The sequence below is a fragment of the Mustela putorius genome, unplaced genomic scaffold (assembly GCF_011764305.1).
Source record: "Mustela putorius furo isolate JIRA1106 unplaced genomic scaffold, ASM1176430v1.1 tig00001680_pilon_pilon_pilon, whole genome shotgun sequence".
In the NCBI taxonomy this organism is placed as follows: domain Eukaryota; kingdom Metazoa; phylum Chordata; class Mammalia; order Carnivora; family Mustelidae; genus Mustela; species Mustela putorius.
In genome coordinates, this window is record NW_025421840.1 from 1,436,276 (window position 1) to 1,448,585 (window position 12,310).

The 12,310-nt window shown below is 49.7% G+C and overlaps 1 protein-coding gene across 3 annotated transcripts in view; it reads left to right on the top strand.

The window, feature by feature from the left end:
• Window positions 1-246: 246 nt before the first annotated feature.
• The window catches only part of CUL1 (cullin 1), a 103,136-nt gene continuing 91,072 nt past the window's right edge, over window positions 247-12,310 (top strand). The window contains exon 1 of one of the 3 annotated variants that reach the window (XM_045087943.1): window positions 247-429. The gene's annotated coding sequence lies outside the window, so the exon portion shown is untranslated. Of the gene's footprint in view, window positions 430-538; window positions 726-12,310 lie in introns of those variants that run through there. The other 2 variants (XM_045087944.1, XM_045087942.1) reach the window with 2 other exon arrangements.

Genomic DNA, 12,310 nt, shown 5'->3' on the forward strand with positions numbered 1-12,310 from the left:
GACCCTCTCTTTCAGGGTGTTTTGGGGCAGTTTCTCCAGAGGCTGGTGCCCCCAACCTAAAAAGGTGACCCCCTCCTCGCTAGGTCCGAAGTGGCGGGAAGCCGGGTCTTCGCAGGCTCCCGAGGGCGAGGGAAGGCTCTAAAACCCGGAGGAGGACCCGGCGCGCCCGGCCGCGGCTGGCGCGGGCGCTCAGGGGCAGGGGCCGCGGGCTTTCAGGTAGAAACACGCCCCGCTCGCGGAGCCTCGGCCGGTGCGGGGGGCGACCCCGGGGCCGGGGCCGCGCCGGGCGGGAGGTTTCCGGGCCCCTCCCGCGCCTCGGGCTTGTGGGGAGATGGCGGCGACGGTTTCCCGGCTCCCCCGCCCCGGACGCCGATGGCGGTGCGTTCCGGCCCTCCCCCACCAGCGTCTCCCCCACGGTAGCCGGAGCCGGTGAGGCCGGGAGGGCGGGGAGCCGAGGAGGAAAGGCGAGAGGGCGGAGGTTGCGTGGTGGCGGCGGCGGCGGCGGCGGCGGCGGCGGCGGCGGCGGCGGCGGCGGGAGGAGGGCCGGCGGGCGGGCAGGGGAGGAGGAGGAGGCGGGAGCCGTGTCGCACGCAGCTCCAGGCGGGGCGGCCCCGGCGGCTGAGGGACGCAGCCAGACCTTGGCGGGACGGGGATTTAACCGGCGCCCGGGCTCAGCGACCCGGGGGAGACGTCGCCAGAGCCCTTTAGGCACCAGGGAAATGCGGGTGAGTGGCGGCGGCGCGGGGGCCGAGGGCAGGCGGCGGCGGCGGCGGCGGCGCAGGCCCGGGTCGGAGCCGCGGTGTCGCAGTGACTGGGGCCGCGGCGGCCGAGCCCAGGCGCCCGGCGAGGCCTGAGCCGCCGAGGCGAGCCGCAGCGGGGCGGAATGGCGGCCGGGCCGGGGGACTCGTGGGCGGAGGACGCTGGGTTGGGAGGGGAGCGAGCCGGGCCCGGCCCTGAGTCACCCCGGCCGGCTCGGGCCTGGCTGGGCCGCGGCCCCGGACGCGGGCTTGGAGCGGCCAGGCCTGGACTACGCACTCGGGGGGAGAAAAAAAAAAACCCGATTCATCGCGCCCGAGGCGGCGGCGGCGGCCTGGTGGCGCCGGCCTCTCGCCCGGCCGCCACCGGGCCGGGGCTTCGGGGCCGGGCGAGCGGCCCGGGGCAGCCCGGGCGTGCGCGTCTCGGCCCCTCCTGTGCGGCGACCCCTCGGGGCGCCCTGGCTGGTGCCCTTTCTCCCCCACCCCCTGGGGACCGCTCGTCCCCCGTGCGTTGACCCCCCCCCCCCCGACTCGTGCTCTCAAGAAAGTACTGGGTTCGCGCGCAGGAGAAGCCGCGGAGCCGGGCTCTGCTTTCCGGTTCCCCGCCCGCGGCTCTCGGGGTCCCGCCTGCTTTGTTGCGACTGTGCAGGTCGCTATTATTGGGTAACAGGCGCCCCTTTGCCCCGTTCTCTCGGGGGAGCGGACCGGGGGGCGCGCAGCCATGCGAGTGCGGCGGCCGAACGGGACGGAGGGAGCCACCCGGTGCCCGCTAGTGGGGCCGGGCCTCAGCGCGCCCCCGGCCCCGCGCCCGGCGGGAGCGCGCGCTGACCCCGCAGGTAACCCGGGCGCGGGCGGCCGGCGTGGGGCGGGGTCGCCGCGAGCCTCGGTCCGCCACCTGTGCCGCGCTGGGTTCCGTGGACGAAATGGTTAAGCGAGAGGGAAGTGCTTTATGAACATTCCTTGAGACTGATCCCCAAAGTTGAGGGTTTTCTCTCTTCAGCGAGCTCTTTGCCAAAAACAGGATTCTCTTTTCCGATTGGATCACTGGTGTTGCTTTTAGTTCGTAGCTGGGGTTAGTGCTAAGTGTGCAAATGCGGAATTGCAGTTAACTTACTCGGGTTCTTTATTTGCCGTGTGTAATTGCCCTTCCTTGGGGTGGCATGTCAGACAGAGTTGGGAGCGGAGGCAGTGGTCGCGCAGCTTTTGAATCGCGCTTATCGGAGTGACAGGGGAACTAAATTCACTTTTACTTTGAGCCCAGAGTTCCTAGGACCTAACCCTATCCTAACACTCCGCAGCAGTTTTAACGCTTCATTTTGTGGCCGCCTTGTTTACCTGATTTTCTGAAATCCTGAGGAGTTCATGGCTTGTGTAGCAAGATAAGAAAAAATGGTTTGAAAAGCAAAACTAGTTGTTTTGTTTTCAAAGAAATTTGGACTTTCTTTGTTCAGGAAGGGTTCTTGGATACTAGATTTTTTTTTTTTCTTTTTACTTTGAAGTGCTGTTTGTTGCTTTCTATGGTAAGTCCAATAGTCGCGTGGCATTTCCAATAACAAAACATGCAAGCTTTAACCCTACTATGCCCATTTTGGGAGGTTTCAGGAGACTGCTCATTAAGTTTGAGAGGGCTGGCTGGATTACTCTCTGAAAATATTAAACTTTTTTTTTTCCTCGTTGGCACCATTTTTTAAAAAACGTTTTTGCCAAAAAGGAAAGTTTCGAAACACTGTAGATCCACTAGGGTTTTAACTTACAGTACCCTCCTTCTGTCAGCTCCATGCTCAAGTCTTCACAGCCATGGCTCCCAGTCCTAATGTCTGGGAGGCCACATCAAGAGGCCTAAGGGACACATGAATGGCTGGGCTGATTCTGCCCCTTGCTTTGATATGACAGGCCCTAGAATTCCTTTGCCTCTTGCTGAATATTGTCTTCTAGGGGTAATTAACTTACTGTTGTCATTACAGCCTTTATACATGTCAGACTCTGAATTCCTTGAAGGTAGGGGATATGCCTTATTTTTGCATCCCGGAAGTAGCATAGAACTTGGTACCTCAAGTTGTTTTTCTAAATGACTAAATCTGGAATAATTGCCCCAGTGTTTGACCGCCTGTGATGTGGGCTGCAGAAAACACTTAATATTGGTAAGAAATGCAGGTTTTGTTATAATTGCTGTTAAAAACCCCAGGATCAAATACAACAAAACAAAAAATGCTCAGGTTTTTTTTAGATATGGAAATCCAGGAAAGTGGTAAGAAAACAAGTGGCAAAACATGAATTATCTTGTTTTCCTTCAGAACTCATTTTAAGGTGCAGCTTTTGTTTTGTTCTGTTTTTTGCAAAAGGTTGAAGTATTTTTCCCCGGGTTAAGCATTACAGCCTTGCTTTTGAAATAAAATCTCTTGGTAGCTGAGGTTCTTCCCTGTCTGGAGCCAGTGCACACCCACTTGTGAGGCCAGAATGGGATGTGGCCTCTCGCTGGAGAGACCATTCTTGGGTCCTTGAGGGCCTTTGTTCAGAAATTCACTCCCAATATACCCAGCAGGCTTAGTGTGCCTTTCTTTCAGGATGGAAAATTAAAATGAATGTACTTTATTTTTTTTTTTCAAGATTTTTATTTCTTTAAGTAATCTCTGTACCCATCGTGGGGCTAGAATCCACAACCCTGAGATCAAGAGGTATGTGTCCTCCCAACTGAGCCAGCTGGGTGCCCCAAAATGAATGTACTTTATTTTTTAAAAAGATTTTATTTATTTGACAGAGATCCCAGGTAGGCAGAGCAGCAGGAAGAGAGAAAGGGGGAAGCAGGCTCCCTGCTGCCCTAGGATCCCAGGACCCTAGGATCATGACCTGAGCCAAAGGCAGAGGCTTTAACCCACTGAGCCATCCAGGCGCCCCATGAAGGTACTTTAAATGGAGGAGTTGTTACTTGCCATTTTTCATATTAAAAATGAGGGCCCCCAAAACTTAGTTATGTGTTTGTGTTTTTCTTCCTGGCTGTTTTGGCCCTAGAGCGTTCCCAAGGCCACAGGCCTTCTGTCTTCAGCAGCTGAGTCAGTCTGGAACAGGATGGCTTTGGGGAACCATGGGCTTGTTTTGAACTTTATCTTTTAGATATACCTAGAGAAAAGAGTGTACCATTTTTAAGGGCCAATTCTAGGTTCACTTTGCCCTTTTTTTCGAGACCTGATAGTTTTTCAGTGAAAAGTGTGTTTGCTTCTCAGAACAGAGGAGTAAACATTAAATGAAAAATCAAATTTGAGTAAAACCCTTAACTATATTCTGTTACTAAGGCCTTTCAGCTTCCTGTTTATAACACATGCATTTAATAATGCGTGCTATAATCAGAATTATGATACTTAATGATGCTAATTTTTATTCATACAGATATTTTCCAGCCATATATATGTTAGTTATTCATTTATTTTTGCTTGGGACATTTTGCATAGAACATTTTGCCTGGTAGAGAAGACCTGGGGTCTAATTTGAGCTTAACTTTGTTGGGCCTGTATTTCCTCACTTGTAAAATAACAAGGTTTTTAATTGATACTATTTTAAGATTTCTTTAGGCCTTCAGAGTGTGTGGATTCCGTGGGAATATCATTGCTTTTAATAGCCTTTGAAAAACTGTCCTCTTCTAAAAGCACGATCTCACTCATGTTTGAAAAGCCGACTTGTGAAGCCTGGGTTTGATAGTCATTTAAATTTTTTTCCTTTGGGAAACCTGGATCAAGTAAGCCGAGTTCCCTCACTGGCTTCCGCTCCCAGCATCCCTGACGTGGTTCCCCGTGCAGATCTTTCTTCTGCTTCCGCTCCGGCTTCTGCTCTGTCTAGTGTACCGCAGCCCCTTCTATCACCGGGCACACTCCTGCTCCTTCAAAAAAGGCTCCATGTAGGCCCTGACCTCCTGTCCCATGCCATCCCGGTCTAGGAGCCCTGCCTGGGACCCCATGAGGCCCTGCCTGGGTCGGTGTCCTAGGACCTTACCCTGTGACTTCTCCCACTCGACGGACCTCCGTAAGGGCTGGGAATGTGAGCGAGACATCTGTCCTCTGTGCCTAGTGCCTACCTGGCTGAGTCAACATTCATTTACCTCCTACTGTGTTCAGGAACAGACACACACCTAGAATCTTGACGGAGCTTTGGGAAATGTAAGTACCGTAGTCTGCGCTCCCTTGCAGCGTGTCGCTGGAAAAGGTGACGCTTTGAGTGGTTAAGGTCAGGCCTAGTAGGTAGTGATTCTACAACAGGACGGAGGGCCTCCCTCCAGAGCTCCAGCTACAACCAGAGCTTCCGAAGTGTTTCATAAGAAAGTGCGAAGAGGAGAAGAGATCAGAATGAAAATGCTGTCACCATCGGTAACTGATAATTGGTCATTACGACAATCAATTACGCAAAACTCTTTTGACCACAAAGCGTGAACTTACTCTTCTTGGTCTTTTAGTAAGTGGTGGTCACTCAAGCAGAGTACTTGGACACTGGTGGCATAGAAATAAACGGTTCTGGAACTTTGAACTGTCACATCAGTTCCCTGATTGAATTGGGTGTGATGTGATTCATTGGCCTTGCCAGAATTTGTAAAACCGTTTTAAGACTATTCAGATCGAACAAGTTGCAATTTTTAAAAAGGCCTGTGTGAGAAAATATTTTGGAAAACTGGTTGTATGAAATGTGTGCAGCCATTTTATTTATTTTTTAAGATTTTATTTATTTATTTGACAGAGATCACAAGTAGGCAGAGAGGCAGGCAGAGAGGGGGGCTGGAGGGGGGAAGCAGGCTCCCTGCTGAGCAGAAAGCCCGGTGTGGGGCTTGATCCCCAACCCCGGGATCATGACCTGAGCTGAAGGCAGAGGCTTTAACCCACTGAGCCACCCAGACACCCCGTGTGCAGCCATTTAAAATCTGTGAATGAAAACATTTAAAATAGTACAAAAAGGGGGCACCTGGGTGGCTCAGTGGGTTAAGCCTCTGCCTCAGGCCCTGGTCTCAGGGTCCTGGGATCGAGCCCCACATCAGGCTCTCTGCTCAGCGGGGAGCCTGCTCCCCCCCCCCCCCCCCGCCTCTCTGCCAACTTGTGATCTCTTTCTGTGTCAAATAAATAAATAAAATCTTAAAAAAAATAGTATAAAAAGGTTCTAATTTTAGGGTGGTGAGCTTCTGTGGTTTTTAATACCCCCCCCTTTTTTTTATTAAGTTTTTAAGAAACAAAAGATAGTACAAATGATCTTAGGATGGTGAAAGCCTCTCCCAGCACGACACCAAAAGTGGGAACTGTTTAAAGTGGAAAAAATCAGAATTATTAAACTTCTGTATGCTAAAATGCCATAAAGAGAATAAGGACAAGTGGCTAACGGAGAGAGATATTGTGACCTAGAAGCAATTTAACTTTCCTTATTATAAAAAGAGGGCTTGTAAACCAGAAGGTTAAAAGAAGGTGCAGGAAACCTGGAGAAAGTTTCGGCTTCACCCACAGTACTCCTAGAAATGCCGGTTAGTGAGATACTGGTCTGAAATATTTTGGCCTAGATTAAAAAATAAACCACTTCTGGTGAAGGCATGGAGAAATGAGCCTACTCACACGTTGCTAGAAAAAGTAATTTAGTATGACTTTTGCAAGAGAAATATGTGACACACACACAGAAGATCTGTGTGCCCTTTGAAATAGCTAATCTACTTCTAAAGTTTAGGAGAGAAACTGATTAGTAGATTAATACTTTGTCATGAGAAAACATATTTAACACCCTCTTTGAGCATGTGTTTTCAGTTTTTTGCTATTCAGGATGATTACGTCATCATTTTTAGATAACTTTGCATTTCTGCAGTTCTGTATTTAATGACTATTCAGTGAATATTAAATGACCGAAACCTGCTATAAAACAATACATGTAATGTCTAAAATTTTAGGTTGTTGGTATTTGAGTATATACATTAAAAAAAAGGGGGGGGGTGGAGGGCCTAAACCAAAAAATGAATAGTGATTATCTCCAGGCTGTGGATTTAGAAGTTATTTTTAGTTTAGTCTTATTTTTGTTTTTTCCTCCAGTTTTCTCCAGTGCACATATATCTGTAATACAGTGGAGTAATTGGTAAAAACAACCCCAAAAAAGGCCAGTATAGCTACTGGGACTCCTTGCCAGTGAGGTGTTTCTGCTTGGTGTCCTGCCCTTGTGGCCTGGGCGTGGCTTTGCAAGCCGATCCTGTCCTGCGTGCTGGGTCCCTGTTGCGCGTGCTGGTGCCCCGTGTGTGAGGACAGGGCCGCCTGATCTTCCCCTTCTCTCCCCTGCGTTTCCATCCGACGGGTTCCCTCGTGCCCTCCATGAAACCATCTTAATGTTAAACCATCTCCTGGAACTCCTTGATGTTTTGATATTTTATTATAACACCGAATTCCATACTGCCCGATCGTCTTGAGTGTGGAAGCTTCCTTTTCTTAGTGATATTGTGAACGTCTTACCGTTGTTTGCTTACCTCGTAACTCCTAGTATGAGTAGGTGCGTTTCTAGATTGACTGTAAACCTATTGTGCTTCCTATACATTTGCTAAAAATTGGAAGAAAATTTTTTTGGCACACCTTGTGCTGTAGCTTGGAAAATTGAAATGTTACCATCAACTTAAGAAATGTGTTCTAAATGACAAATGAGGAATGCCGTTGGACTGATGAGCAGAGGTGCACAGAAGTATGGCGCCAAATGCCAGGAATAAAATGCCTCTACTATGTAGAAATCAGTTAACCAGATACTAACTGAGATAGTTACGTGTGACCGAGGAGCCGCTCAAAGTCGGGCCGTGAGGGAAAGGCCGGGGCTCAGACCTCCCTCCCTGCCGGATGGAAGGAGGCCTGCTCTGGCCAGACTGGGGGGCGTTTGGCTCGCAGGAGGATCGAGAAGGGAAAGTCCCAGAGTGGATTCTTCTGACTTCCACTGTGTTAAAGACTTAAAATCCATGAAAAATTTCCTTGCTTGTCCGTCTGAACGTGTAATCATAGCACTATTTGCTCAGCACTTAGTATGAGCCAGAGATGGGGCCGAACCCACACCGTGACCTTGGCGCCGCTCCCCCTCGGCTTTCTGCTTGTTGCCAATGCCTCCCCTTGGACAGAAGCCTTGTCTCTGTTCCTGGCCGGCGGGAGCCGCGGACACCCAGTGCCGGCACGTTTTCCTAGTGCCCGGGGACTCCCCCAGGTGGTGTCTCCTGTTCGCTGTGGTGAAGAAAGACTGTCAATGGGAGGACCCAAAAACCCAAAGCCGGGGAGGGCCCGGCGATGGTGAAGATCGTCAGCCTATTGGGCAGTTTGCCCCGAGTGCTCCCTTCCGTTGTACCCGTGCACGTGTTCCGTGTGTCGGGGACGTAGCTGCGTGTGGGTTGTTGTGTCATGTCTGCAGTCGAGCTCTGGGGCGAGTCTGGTGAGGCGGGATCCTGCAGAGAGCCCCGCTCAGATGGCGAAGCTTCCTTCGCTTTTGTTTTTTTGTTTGTTCCTTTTTCGGTCACTGTTTTTATAACAAACGTGCTCAGCTTTACTGTACATTGACTGCTGCACGTGTTACTGCATTTCCAGTATTTTCATTTGTTTGTTGAGACCCGAATCTGTCCAATATGTTCGGTGACCTGTCAGGTAGGAGGGTGGGACATGGGTGAATAAATACATTTAGGAAATGCTGGGTTGCATCTTGAGGGACCTTTAATATGTCGGTGTTTGTTGCCATTACAGGGAGCTCTGGATCTTCCAGGGGACATATGTCAGATAGGGCGTGTGGGTCTGTAACGAGGTACACTCTTCATTTAACGTAGCCTTTGAGGGAAGCGAGCCTTACTACCAGAGTAAAGAACGCGTGTTGTTTTGTAGAACACATACCGAGTTTAGAATCATAGCATGAAAGATAACGCGCCTTGCAGTGGCAAGCAGTACTAGTAAATCGACACGTTCATTTTTGTTCTATCTTTGGTGAAGCACTGATTGAGTCTGGACGTGCTTGTGTTCTTTGGATCAATGTGGGAAGTGACTTAGAGACCAGGATCTTAATGAATACGGTCAGACGTGTAGTTGTCTAGAAACAATTTCTGCTTCGCTCCATTCCACGTCTGAATCCTAAATGCGGTTCCGGAAAGTAGCCAAAACAGATTTTTAAAGTGCATGCTTTAGGATCTATAATCACTGCTGAAGACCTCCAGCAAAGTCAAAGTATATCACTTACATTGTCTTGGTGGTGTCGTATTAAACCTACTTTAAAACCTGGAAAACATTGTTATGACATGAACTACAAAGAGATTTCAAAAAAAAATTTTTTTTTTTTTTTAAACTCCTAACTGTCTGGACTGGAAAAGCATTTCAGTCCACTGAAAATCAGACTTCATGTCTCTCTTCTCCGAGATTCTTTCCTGGTGTGTGACATAGGTTCTTCTGCATTTCCGGCTCTGTGGTTTCCAGAGTGTGAACGGTGTATCCAGGAGACAGCAGATGAATTTGGGGTTGTCTTTTCTAGAGCAGTTCGGCCTCTTTAAGGAGGGGGCTGCAGATGCTGATTCCCAAAGTTCTGGGCCGGGTCACCCTTTTTCTTCTCAAAAGATCTCTTGACAGTAGCTCCTGCAGAGACTGCTCTCTGCTCTCTGATCTTTTCTCCTGATGGAGATTCAGGAGCTCGCTCTTGACTTGGTTCTGTGTTCTAGTCAATTCTGCCCTGGGGCTTTGCAGTTTTGTTTCTGCTAAGCAGCTGTGATGCTTCTAACTGTTGGCTTACTGGCCTCCTCCTGAGCGCCACACCCTCCTCCTCCTGACTGTCCTCCAGGCTTTCTGTCCTGCTGCCCTGCCTTCCATCTCCACTTGCTCAGACTCCCCTCTCTGGCTCCGTGAGCAGAGTCCAACTTCTCTCTTGCTGGCATCGTATCTGAGACTTCAGCGTGTTCCTCTCGTGTCCGTGTTCCGTGCGCTATGCAGCCTTGCCAGTTCTTTCTTCCAGATGCTCTGTACTTGCACCTTCAGTTTTGGTTCTAGCCCGAGCTTCATGTTGCCTTTACGTCCTCGCGCTCCTTCCCCTGTATTCAGGATTTGCTGGGGGTCTGGTGACCAGAGCCTGCCCCGGGGGGTGGAGAATGAGAGGGAGAAGGTCAGAGGAGAAGCAACCCCCCCCCCCCCCCCCCCCCCCCCCCCCCGCTGAACAGCGAGCCGGATGTGGGACTGGATCCCCGGACTCTAGGATCATGACCTGAAGCTAAAGGCAGCCGCTCAACCAACTGAGCCACCTAGGTGCCCTCCATAGCTGTCCCCCAATATGTATAATGGGAAGTAGAGTACTGGATGTTGTAGTAGCTACTGAGCACTTTTTCAACAAGCTGCTTTTTCTCCGCACAGCATCGGAGCATGCGCATGTAGGGGGGTTGCAGACCCGTGGGAGGAGGCATTGCGCTGTCAGTAACCCCAGTAATCGAGGCGTTTGTCTGCGCAGGGACATTTCGCCTACAGGAGGATGATTCTGATTTCTCTTGGTATCTTCCGGAAGGTGAATAAATCGTTAGAATGTATTCAAAACAAAACCGGAGCGTAAAAGCTGTAAATCAGAGTGTTGAGGTAGAACTGTTTATCCTTTTAATAGTTTTCATTGAGGGGGTGAGGGAGGGAGAGAAACTTAAGCAGGCGCCAGCCGCCCCCTCTGCAGCCTGAGCGGGTGTGGGGCTCAGTCTCAAGACTCTGAGGTCATAGTCTGAGCTGAAATCAAGAGTCAGACGTTTAACGGACTGAGCCACTCAGGCACCACTGTTTATCCTTTTTTAACCAGTTTGTAGTGAAATGGGAAGTGTCTTTGAAAGTTCACTTGGCCAGGGATAGTTGCTGACCAGAATTTTTAACTCAGGGTTGAATTTTTTTGTTCTTAAGATTTTTTTATTTAGGGGCACCTGGGTGGCTCAGTGGGTTAAAGCCTCTGCCTTCAGCTCAGGTCATGATCCCAGGGTCCTGGGATAGAGCCCCGAATCGGTGTCTCTGCTCAGCAAGGAGCCTGCTTCCTCCTCTCTCTCTGCCTGCCTCTCTGCCTACTTGTGATTTCTCTCTCTATATCAAATAAGTAAATAAAATCTTTAAAAAAAAAAGATTATTATTATTATTTTTAAGTAATCTCTATCCTTAAACGTGGGACTTGAACTCATGACCCCGAGATCAAGAATTGCATGCTCTATGGGTGGAGCCAGTCAGGCGCCCTCGGGGCTGATTTTTTAGTATTAGTGGCAAGAGAAGTGATGATTGAAAAAACCCAGCTTAGGTGACTGTTCCCGTAGAGATGGGGTGGCTTTCCCAGTCTGCTGGTTTGGCACCCACCCACTAGAGGGCAAAGCGTTCACCACACATGGGGAAAATTTGGAGATGAGTTGAATAGCAGTGTGGGAACTAGAAGTTGAAACTTCATTTAAGTGAAAGTTAGAACTGTTGTAAAGTAATGTGCCCTTCCCTGAAACAGCTCTCCTGCACGAGCCTTTCCAGGAGAGGGTGGGACAGGCCATCTGCGTGCTGCCTGTGATCAGGCCTCCCCAGCTTTCGGTCCGTCTGTGCGCACCCTCAGTGGCCTGAACATGGTTCCTGTACCAGCCATAACCCGGTCATTTCCGGAGGGAGTGATGCCTTGCTGTCTGTGTTTGGTGTGTGTGAGCATCTGACAGTGCTGTGGCACCAACGCAGGAATTTCTTGGGTGCTGATGAGCACTGAAAGCTCTTTAGTATTGGGTTCTCCAAACTTACTGGATTCAGTAGGACAGAAGCTCACTCATTAACTAGCAAGATAGATAAGAAACATTTTTAAAGCCAGTATTTTAAAGCATTCTGTTGAAACAAAACTTTTTGGTAGTAGAATGATTCAGATGATTTTTTTTTTTTTTTAAAGACTGTATATATTTATTTGACACAGACCGAGAGATCACAAGGAGGCGGGGGGGGGGGGAAGCAGGCTCCCTGCTGAGCAGAGAGTTCGATGTGGGGGTTGATCCCAGAACCCTGGGATCATGACCTGAGCCGAAAGCAGAGGCTTTAACCCACTGAGCCACCCAGGTGCCCCCAGATGATTTTTTTTTAAGATTTTATTTATTTATTTGACAGAGACAGAGATCACAAGTAGGCAAAGAGGCAGGCAGAGACAGAGGAGGAAGCAGATGCCGGGCTTGATCCCAGGACCCTGAGATCATGACCTGAGTCGAAGGAAGAGGCTTTAACCCACTGAGCCACCCAGGCACCCTGATTCAGATGATTTTTAAGGAAGAATGCAATTTCAAAGACAATTTGAGCCTCTGGCAACTACTTCTGGCTGGATCTCCAGGTCCGTCGGAATACAAGCTCCCATCTTCCCAAGACAGGTACGCTTCTGAGGGGATCTTTGGCAAGTATTGCCCTTGGTGTCATCCATTATCAAGGATATTCAGAAATTTTCAGGCAACGTTAATTTACCTCTTTTTGACCTAAAAAATAAGCACGCTAGCTTTGACATTTCTCCCCTGAGAAGTTTTTGTTGTGTTTTAAATTTAAGTACCACTGTTAGGATTATCCGGACATCCGATAACCTGTGTAGTAGCGCTGCTATGA